The sequence below is a fragment of the Apium graveolens genome, chromosome 10 (genome assembly GCF_009905375.1).
Source record: "Apium graveolens cultivar Ventura chromosome 10, ASM990537v1, whole genome shotgun sequence".
Lineage (NCBI taxonomy): Eukaryota > Viridiplantae > Streptophyta > Magnoliopsida > Apiales > Apiaceae > Apium > Apium graveolens.
The window spans coordinates 209,429,209-209,440,654 of record NC_133656.1 but is presented as its reverse complement, the minus strand read 5'-3'; the positions used below and the strand labels follow the sequence as shown (position 1 = coordinate 209,440,654).

General features: G+C 38.4%; 1 non-coding gene across 1 annotated transcript; it reads left to right on the top strand.

Annotated features, from left to right (window-relative positions):
• Positions 1-10,995: 10,995 nt before the first annotated feature.
• LOC141694388 (small nucleolar RNA R71) lies at positions 10,996-11,103 on the top strand. The gene has a single exon (XR_012563701.1). It is a non-coding gene; the product is annotated as a small nucleolar RNA R71 (small nucleolar RNA).
• Positions 11,104-11,446: the final 343 nt, after the last annotated feature.

The window sequence follows — 11,446 nt, the reverse complement described above, 5'->3', positions numbered from 1 at the left end:
CCAGCTGCTAATATGCCAAGGATTGAAGGACCACCAGCAAAGGACCAGCCAAAGGCCAGGATATTCAATATGACTATGAAAGATGATGTTCAGAGTTCAGACGTGGTTGCAGGTACGCTTCCAGTCAACTCCGTAGATGCTAAAGTTTTATTTGATTCTGGAGCTACAAGATCATTTATTTCTCAAAGTTTTGTCGATAAACTGCATTGCGAAGTAAAATTGTTAGAACAAGCATTAACGATAGAGTTAGCTAATAAGGACCAAGTTTCCGTCGACCGAGTGTGCCCGAGGTGTGATATTGAGATAGGAGGACATCATTTCTATGCCAACTTGATACCTTTTAAGTTGGGAGAATTTGATGTTATTTTAGGAATGGATTGGTTGTCAGAAAATAATGCTCAGATTGATTGTAAGAATAGGAAAGTAAGATTTCAGACCTTGGATAGTAAGAAGAAGGTGATATTTCGGGGGAATAAGCAAGAGAAAAAGTTCTTAACGATCGCTCAAGTGAAGAAGTTATTGCGTCAGAATTGCGAAGCATATTTTGCTCATGTGATAGACACCAACAAAGAAGTTCCCACACTTGAAACAATTCCAGTTGTCAACGAATTTTCAGATGTCTTTCCAGACGATCTACCAGGATTACCTCCCGATAGAGAAATTGAGTTTGCAATTGATCTAGCACCTGGAACAGAACCAGTTTCTAAAGCCCCGTACCGAGTGACACCAGTGGAGATGAAAGAATTGGCAACTCAGCTGCAAGATCTTTTAGAGAAAGGAGTTATAAGACCCAGTATATCCCCATGGGGCGCACCAGTACTGTTTGTCAAGAAGAAGGATGGGAGTATGTGACTGTGTATCGACTATCGAGAACTAAATAAGCTGACCATTAAAAACAAGTACCCGTTGCCGAGGATCGATGATTTGTTTGACCAATTGTGAGGCGCTGTATGGTTTTCTAAAATAGATTTAAGATCCGGATATCATCAACTGAAGATCAAGCCTGAAGACATTCCGAAGACCGCATTCAGAACCAGATATGGGCATTATAAGTTTCTAGTAATGGCATTTGGATTAACCAACGCACCAGCAGCTTTCATGGATCTGATGAATCGAGTATTTAAGAAGTATTTGGATAAATTCGTGATCGTGTTTATAGACGACATCTTGATCTATTCTAAAATAGAAGAGGAGCATGCAGAGCACTTAAGGATAGTTCTGGAGATACCGCGACAGGAGAAATTATACGCAAAGTTTTCCAAGTATGAATTTTGGTTAAAAGAAGTACGATTTCTTGGGCACGTGATTAGCAATAAAGGAGTGGAAGTGGATCCAGCGAAGATTGAAGCCATAATCAACTGGGAGAGGCCAAAAACACCAACAGAAGTACGAAGTTTCATGGGACTGGCAGGTTACTATAGGAGATTTGTACAAGATTTTGCAAAGATAGCTACGCCGTTGACAAAGCTCACTAGGAAGAACCGGAAATTTGAATGGGACGAGAAATGCGAGGAAAGTTTCCAAGAATTAAAGAATATATTAGTATCTTCTCCAGTACTAGTCTTGCCAGATGAACAAGGAAATTTTGTGATTTACAGTGACGCATCGTACAAAGGATTGGGATGTATTTTGATGCAGCATGACAAGGTGATAGCTTACGCTTCGAGACAGTTGAAACCACATGAAGAAAAGTATCCAACGCATGATCTTGAATTGGCAGCTATAGTGTTTGGATTGAAGATTTGGAGGCATTATCTTTATGGGGAAAAGTGCGAGATCTACACGGACCACAAGAGTTTGAAATATATCTTCACCCAGAAGGAGTTGAACATGAGGCAGAGAAGATGGCTAGAACTAATCAAGGACTACGACTGTACTATTAACTATCATCCAGGGAAAGCAAATGTGGTGGCCGACGCTCTAAGAAGAAAAGAAAGGTTAAATATGATAATTTCATCAGAGGAGTTGATCAAGGAATTTGAGAAGCTAGAAATAGAGGTCAGTATCCCAAGTATGTCTACAGAGGTGTTATGTACAATGTCTTTTCAACCAGAACTATTAGAGAAAATAAGAAGATGTCAGGAAGAAGTAATGAGCCATGAACGAGACAGTTTGACAGGAGAATAGATAGGGAGTCAAAAGGATGATAAATGGATATTAAGATTTTCTTCCAGAATATGGATACCCAACGTAGCCGAGCTGAAAGATGAAATTCTTCGAGATGCTCACAACTCTAGATATTCAATTCATCCCGGGAGTACGAAGATGTACAAAGACTTGAGAGAAAACTTTTGGTGGCCAAGCATGAAGAAGGAAATTGCAGAATGGGTAAGTAAATGTTACACTTGCCAGCGAGTCAAAGCGGAACATCAAAGGCCCAGTGGACTAATACAACCATTGGACATTCCAGAATGGAAGTGGGAGCATATCGCGATGGATTTCGTAGTTGGATTACCGAGGACCAGGGCAAATCATGATGCTATTTGGGTTATTATTGACAGATTGACGAAGTCAGCGCATTTTCTTCCTATCAATGAGAGATTCTCAATGGATAAATTGGTACGGTTATATCTTAAGGAAATTGTGACCCGACATGGAGTTCCAGTATCCATAATTTCAGATAGAGATCCTCGATTTAATTCAAGATTTTGGAGAAGTTTTCAAGATTGTCTCGTAACAAAGCTAAACATGAGTACCGCGTATCATCCGCAGACAGACGGTCAAAGTGAAAGGACGATTCAAACTATTGAGGATATGCTAAGGGTATGTGCGCTAGATTTTGAAGGAAGTTGGGACGAGCATTTGCCATTAGTTGAATTCTCCTACAACAACAACTATCATGCCAGTATTGGGATGCCGCCTTACGAAGCCTTGTACGGGAGAAGATGTAGATCTCCAATATGTTGGGAAGAAGTTGGTGAGAAAAAGATTTTGGGTCCAGAATTGATCCAGCAGACAAAGGAGAAAATAGAACTCATTCAGAAAAGATTAACAACAGCGCAAGATTGTCAACCCAAATATGTTGATCCTACCAGAAAAGATATGGAATTTGAAGTTGGAGAGGCAGTGTTATTAAAAGTTTCTCCTTGGAAAGGTTTATCAAGATTTGGAAAGAAAGGAAAGCTGAGTCCGCGTTATGTTGGCCCTTTTGAGATTTTGAAGCGTGTGGGAAAGGTTGCTTACGAATTAGCGTTACCATCTCACATGAAGCATATTCACAACGTGTTCCATGTGTCAATGTTGAAGCGTTATTTTCCTGATTCGAACCATGTGATAGAATACGAGCCAATCGAGATCCAGCCAGATTTGTCTTTTGTAGAGCAACCAGTGCAGATTTTAGATAAGAAAGAAAGAGTGCTTAGGAATAAATTTGTATCTTTAGTGCGAGTCTTGTGGAGGAATCCCAAGGTTGAAGAGTCGACTTGGTAGCTGGAAAGCGAAATGCGATCCAAGTATCCTCATTTGTTTTCTTAGGCTGATTCTGAGGACAGAATCCTGTTAAGGGGGGAAGAATGTAATAACCGGGAAAATTATGTGAATATTATATGCTAAATAAATAAATATTAAGTGTTTTATAAATTTAAAGTGATTAATGCCATGATATGAGATGTTATAACTATTATGTGTGTTTCTGTGCGGGCCAAAAAAAATTTTGATTGATTAATATATGTTTAAACAGCAATTACATGAACCTATCTGCAATCGGGACGCGTATTTATTAGCGTCTTTGTTAAGATACTCGTTTTATTTCGATTTATGCGCGTTTGAATGTATTTTACGTGTTTTCGGATTTTCTGGTAATTTAGGGATCATTTCCGTTTCTCAAAAATCAACGGACCGGGACCCCACCGGGACGACAAACCCCACAAAATCGATGTTTTTATTTTTATAAAAAATTTCGTATTTTAAATACCCTTTATTTTTGTATTTTTTAATTATTCGCAATTTTTGGGGAATTTTGACATTAATTTTGTATTTTATCATTTTTAAAATTATTCCCCGTAATTATTATTTTGGAGCTTAATTATTGTAATTTAGGTATAAAAACACCCTTAAATAATTTTGGGGATATAATTTGTTGTAAGTATAAATAGCTTATTCCTGTTTTATTTATTATTTTTATTTTATTAAAAATTCAGAAAAAAATAATAAAAGAAAAATCAGGGAGTGTTCTTGGGGGTGTTCTTGAAGGCAGAAATTAAAACTCAAAGTTGAAGGTGATTCCGGGATCCGTTTGGGGCGTTCAAGTAGTCGATGTAAAGCTCTCTTCAAGCTCTAGCTGTTGATACAAACATCAGCATCTGAGGTTAATCCCTCTGTGATTTCGTTTTTTTTCATTTTTTGTTATTTCAATTCGGTTTTGCTTATAGACTGATTGTTTGGTGTGTTTGAGTATCGATTAATGTTCCTGGGGTCCTAAGGATCGATTTGGTATATTCATATGTTAATTTTGGTTGAGATTTGAGTAAGTTCGGGTTTATGGTTTTATTAGATTTTTCAACTCGAATTTCTGGGAATATGCGTGATTCTGGGTTAGTTTAAAGCTTAGGAATAGATTCTAATTTGTTCAAACTTTAATTTGAGCTCTTACTCGTTTGATTTGGTGGAGGAATCGAAGAAATCGAAATTCCGATTTAGTTCATCGGAAAAGGGGGGAGTTTTGATCGGAGTTTGATTGTTGGTAACGGTTTGTAGTGACGAGCTGCGTTTCTGAGTTCAGGGCAGGGTGGGAAATGATTTGGCGTAAAGAAATGAGTTGAAGGGTGGGGTTTTGGCCTATTATTGGCTCGCCGGCGACGAACCGGATTCCGGCGGAGCTCACCGGTTTCTGGGATGAAACCCAGATTCCGGCGAGGTTCGGCAGAAATCCGGTCGTCTTCCCCGACCTTGGCGGCCACTGATCTTTTCTGTTTCAGAATAAATTGTAGAAACTGTTTTCACTAAATTTTCTTTTATTTTAATTCAAAATTGAGTTTAAATTTTTCCAAATGATTTCTTTTAATTTCAAAAATCATTTACTTATTAATTATAAATTCTAAAAATTATTTTCTTAATTATTTTAAATTCCTAAAATTATTTTATTTTATTATTTTCAAAAATCTAATTTGATTTAATTATTTAGAATTTATTTTAGTTGATTATTTATGAATTTAATTAATTGATTAAAATTATTTAATTAGTTAATTTTATTTATAAATAGTTAAATAAATATAAATTATTTATAATTAATTCAAATAATTCCTATAAATTATTTTTAGGTTTTAAAAAATTATATTTTGGTATTTAAAAATCAATTAATATTATTATTAATTGATTTAAATCTATTTATTACTTATTTTATTCATAATAATTAAACAGTTCGTCCGTTTAATACGAAACGAACGCGTACAGACTCAAAAAAATATTACGCTTCCAATAAAAATACTTTTGAGACCTAATTTCTTTTGTATTGCAATGTCATTCGATTTGTGTATCAGTTTGAGTCGGTATTTGATCGGTAAATGCTAATATTGACCTAATTTTCATTTTGAACGCACTGAGACGTATCTTTTAATGATCTAACTTACGTGTTACATGAAATATATGATTACCTGTTATACAAATGCCATGATTATGTGTTACGTGATATGCATGCTATCTGTTACAGTTTTAAAATGCCATGCTGGTTATAAACCATCGGGTAGATGTTAAGACGTATAGTTACGTCGATTGAGTTTGGTCTATCAATTAAGATAGTTCTTTTGTTTATAGAATCGAGTAGCAAGGAGTGCAGTCAAGTGTTAGACGGAGATAGTAGCCAACAGTTATAAGCAGAGTTATAGTAAGAGGTTATCGAGCATACCAGGCAAGTAACCCTAACTTCACTTATCGTTCAAGTGATGTTCATTTCGAATTATATTATGCAAGTACCTATATATTTATTTATCATTCAATTGATATTGACTCTGGACTTTATTCTTTTAATATCCATACTATTTTAAGTTCAGAATAGTTAAACGTTTTATATTTTGCTATAAATTACTCTATACAGCAAAGCTTTGAATTGAGATTAGCGAATAACTAATTGTTCTGGTTATTTCGCCATTGGTTGTTGAGAAAACTCCGGACCATGAGAAAAGGGGAGTTATGTGGCTAAGGATGTCATTTGATTCGACTCCTTTGACGGAAAATTGTTTTTTTATGGGTTGGATGGTTGCGTAAGAGGCCGTGGCGGCGGTCCAGTGTGAGCTATGTGTTATACAGGATATAACACCTTGCTAGACCAATATGTGCCTTGGGTACCTTTTGTTTAGTTGGATATGCTTCGGCATACCGGTGTTGCTCCGCGGCTGATCACCAACGGCAACACACTATCGTTTAAGGATTCCAATCCCAAAACAAAATATATTGCAATTATTGTTTATTTATCAAAGATATGTCAGTTTTTGATACTGTTAAGGTATTGTGGTTGGTTTTGTTCATCAGATATATTATTGTGTTATCTAAAATCATAAGTTATTTACTGCTTGCTGAGCATTTCTTTCGCTCATACTTGTATTATATCTTGATTTTTTCCAGCTAGACCAGGGCAAGCTTGAGTTCCAGGTCGGACTAGAAGTTGTGTGCTTGTAGACAGTTGGTGTGTTTCCAGGTAGACAGTTTGGGACGCTTAATTAGTCTAGAGGTTTGTAATAAAATTTGAATAAGTTATAAAATTAATTAGACTATGGTTTGTAATAACAATTGGTTTGTAATAGTGCATATTCCATACTATAACCTGTGATCGATCCAGTTGCATGCAAGGGGTCATATTTATTATATTATTCCGCTGTGATTATTTTATTTTGGTTTATTGGCCCAAATTTAGAACTCGGGTTTGGAGGGCGTCACAATTAGTTTGTGGATGATAGGCAGTAGCAATACGATGATTCACATTATAGCGTTGCATCATAGAAGTGAACTTACGATTGCAGAAATGCGACCCTTCGTCACTTATGATAACTCGTGGCGTTCCAAACCTTGTGAATGTCTTCTTATAAAGAAAACTCAACACTACCTTTGCATTATTAGTCGGTAGAGCTTTGACTTCTACCCATTTCGAGACATAATCGACTGCCAGCAAGATGTACTGATTATTGCAGGACGAGATAAATGGTCCCATGAAATTGATTCCCCAAACATCGAAGACCTCAACTTCAAGTAGCACATTTAAAGGCATCTCATCCTTTCTGGAAAGATTCCCAACTCTTTGGCAACGATCACACCTTAAAATGAACTGATGTGCATCCCTAAACAAAGTAGGCCAGAAAAAACCTGCTTGAAGAATACGAGCTGCTGTCTTTTCACCACCATAATGTCCACCATAAACTGTGAAATGAAAGTCTCGTTATATCCCCTCCGTCTCATAGAATGGGATACATCTCCTGATGATCTGGTCAGCTCCTTATCTAAACAAATATTGTTCATCTCACATGTACCACTTCACCTCATGCAGAAACTTCTTCTTTTGAGCCGCATTCATATTAGAAGGCATTATATTGCTAACAAGTTCACAATATCTGTGAACCATGGATCTTCCTCTTGAATTGCGAATAACTGCTCATCTGGAAAAGATTCGTTGATCAATGTCTTATCATGTGAAGTAGAATCGGGATTCTCCAATCTAGAGAGATGGTCAACTACTTGATTTTTAGTACCTTTCCAATCCTTGATCTCCAACTCGAATTCCTGTAGTAAGAGAACCCAACGAATAAGTCTAGGCTTCGAATCCTTCTTTGAGACCAGATAGCGGATGGCAGCGTGATCAGTGAACACTGTCACCTTTATCCCAAGTAGATAAGATCGAAATTTTTCGAAACCAAAAACTATAGCCAAGAGCTCCTTCTCAGTAGTGGTGTAGTTCAGTTGGGCTCCATTTTGCGTCTTACTAGAATAGTAGACCACATGAAAGATATTAGTCTTTCACTGCCCAATAACTGCTCCCACTGCATAATCACTTGTATCACACATCATCTCAAAAGGTTCTCTCAAATCAGGTGCCGTAATAACTGGTGCGGTGATTAAACTCTTCTTGAGAGTCTCGAATGCTGCCAAACATTCATCATCAAATTTGAAAGGCATATATTTCTCGAGCAAGTTGCACAACGACTTAGATATCTTAGAGAAGTCCTTGATGAAAGGCCGATAAAAACCCGCATGACCAAGAAAGCTACGGATTCCTTTCACAGAAATTGGTGGCAGAAGATTTTCAATGACGCCCACATTGGCTTTATCCACCTCAAGACCTTTACTAGAGACCTTATGCCCAAAAATGATGCCTTGTTGCACCATGAAGTGATATTTTTCCCAATTGAGCACCAGATTGGTCTCAACACACCGTTTGAGCACCAAACGGAGATTATTCAAGCATTTATCATACGAATGTCCAAAGACGGAGAAGTCGTCCATGAACACTTCGATATTATTTACAATCATATCAGAGAATATGGCCATTATGCATCTCTAAAAAGTGGCAGGTGCACCACATAAGCCAAAAGAAACTCTGCGAAAAGCAAACGTGCTAAATGGACAAGTGAAAGTAGTCTTCTCTTGATCTTCTGGTGCAATGCAAATCTGATTGTAGCCCGAATAGCCATCCAGAAGACAATAATACTCATGACCAGCCAACCTGTCAAACATCTGATCAATGAATGGAAGAGGGAAGTGATCCTTCCTCGTGGCTTTATACAACTTCTTGTAGTCCATGCATACCCTCCATCCTGTGACTGTTCGAGTGGGGATGAGCTCGTTCTTCTCATTTGCTACCACAGTAATACCTTATTTCTTAGGTACATATTGCACGGGGCTCACCCAAGAACTGTCAGAAATAGGATATATGATTCCTGCATCCAGCCATTGTAGAATTTCTTTTTTCACCACTTCTTTCATGATAGGATTAAGCCTTCGCTGTTGCTCAATAGTCGGCTTGCTACCTTCCTCTGGCAGAATTTTATGCATGTAGTACGAAGGGTTGATCCCTTTTATATCTGCTATAGTCCATCTGATGGCCGATTTGAATTCTCTCAGAATCCTCAAGAGCTTGTCCTCATCACTACCTGAAAGGTCAGATGCAATAATAACAGGCAAAGTAGATGCATCACCTAAAAAAGCCCACCTCAAGTGTTCACACAATGGTTTAAGCTCCAAAGTATGTGCTTCCTCAATAGATGGTTTGAGCTTTCCCTCAGCATTCTTGAGATCAGTATTACCAAGAGATTCAAATGGCATGTCTAGCTTCCGTTTCCAAGGAGAAGCATTCAGATATTATAACTGCTCTTTGCTTTCATCATCTTCACTGTCAAAATCCCCCAATAAGGAGTTTTCTTAGGCATCAGACCTTAGCACATGATCAAGTTCTGAAGTAACTGCAGAATCGACCAAATCCACCTTGAAGCACTCCTCATCTTCCGTAGGGAATTTCATCGCATTGAACACATTGAATGTCACATCTTGATCTTGCACCCTCATAGTGAGTTCACCTTTTTGCACATCTATCAAAGTACGGCCTGTAGCCAAGAAAGGTCTTCCCAATATTATGGGAATCTTCTTATCTTCCTCGAAATCCAGAATGACAAAATATGCAGGAAAGATGAGCTTGTCCACCTTTACTAGCACGTCCTCCATGATGCCTCGTGGGTATGTAATCGAACGATCATCCAATTGTAGAGACATGTAGGTGGGCTTCGGATCAGGCAAATTCAAATTTTTGAAGATAGACAACGGTATCAGATTGATGCTTGTTCCCAAATCGCAAAGGCACTTGTCAAATGACAACTTGCCAATGGTGCAAGGAATAGTGAAGCTACCTGGATCCTTAAGCTTTGGAGGTAACTTTTGTTGTAGCACGGCACTGCACTCTTCCGTCAGAGCAACGGTATCAAGATCATCCAGTTTCACCTTCCTCGAAATAATACCTTTCATGAATTTCGCATAACTAGGCATTTGCTCAAGAGCCTCAGCGAAAGGTATGTTGATGTGAAGTTTCTTGAACACCTCCAGAAACTTACCAAATTGCTTGTCCAACTTTTGTTTTTGCAATCGCTTAGGAAATGGTGGTAGAGGATAGAGTTGTTTCTCCCCTGTATTACCCTCAGGCAGAGCGTGTTCAACAGTAGTCTTCCTTGGTTCCCCCTCTTTCTACTTTTACATTCCTTCTTCATCTACAACTTCAACTTCTACATCTTTTGCTTTTTCAGCATCAGCAACTTTTCCAGACCTTAAGGTGACAACTTTGACTTGCTCTTTAGCTTCCTTCCTGCATGGCACTTCAGTATTGCTGGGAAGTATGTCAGGTTGATGATTGAGCAAGGCATTGGCTATTTGTCCAATTTAATTTTCCAGGCTCTTGATAGAAATGGCCTGACTTTTCCACAATAGCTTTAACTCCTCGAAATCAGCACTAGAAGGTGGAACAACACCTCCTTGTTGAGGATATGGTTGCCTTTGAGCAAATTGCTGAGGTTGTTGGAATTCAGGTGGATTAAGCTGTTTATTTGCAGCTTGCTGATATGACTGCTGAACAATATTCTGATTATTGCTCAAGCTGAAATTGGGATGATTTCTGTTATTAGGATGATAAGTAGCGGGCACAAGCTGCTGTGATTTCTGGAAATTATTCATATACTGAACAGATATGAATGAGAACACTGATCTGTAGCATGAGAGCCTGCACAAAGCTCACATACACTAGATAATTGATTTACGCCATAGTTGGTTAAAGAATCGACCTTCATAGTCAGCGTCGTGAGTTGTGTTGCAATAGCTGTAGCTGCATCAACTTCCAGAATACCTGCTACTTTCCCAGGCATCATCCTTTGAGTTGGGTTTTGATACTCATTTGCAGCCATAGTTTTAATGAGATTATAGGCCTCAGTATAGCCTTTGGCCCACAAGGCGCCTCCAGAAGCTGCTTCGAGCATGGGTCGAAATTGGACCCCCAAACCATTATAGAAACCAGTGATCACCATCCAGTCAGGCATCCCATAATGTGGACACTTTCTCAACATCTCTTTGTAGCGCTCCCAAGCTTCGCACATAGATTCTCCTGGTTGCTGCGCAAATTGAGTAAGAGCACTCCTCGTAGCTACAGTTTTGGCCATTGGATAGAACTTCACCAGAAACTTTTACGCAAGATCTTCCCAAGTAGTGATGGACCCAGCTGGTAAAGAATGTAACCAGTCCTTAGCTTTGTCCCTCAGAGAGAATGGGAAAAGCCTCAGCTTAATAGCCTCATCAGTGACACCATTATATTTGAAAGTACTACATATCTCGACAACATTCCTGATATGCATGTTGGGATCTTCAGTCACAGCCCCTCCGAAAGAAACAGAAGTCGCACCATCTGAATAGTGCCCCACTTGATTTCAAAAGTATTGGTCTGAATAGCCGGATGAATGATGCTTGACTAAATGTCATCAATTTTAGGCCG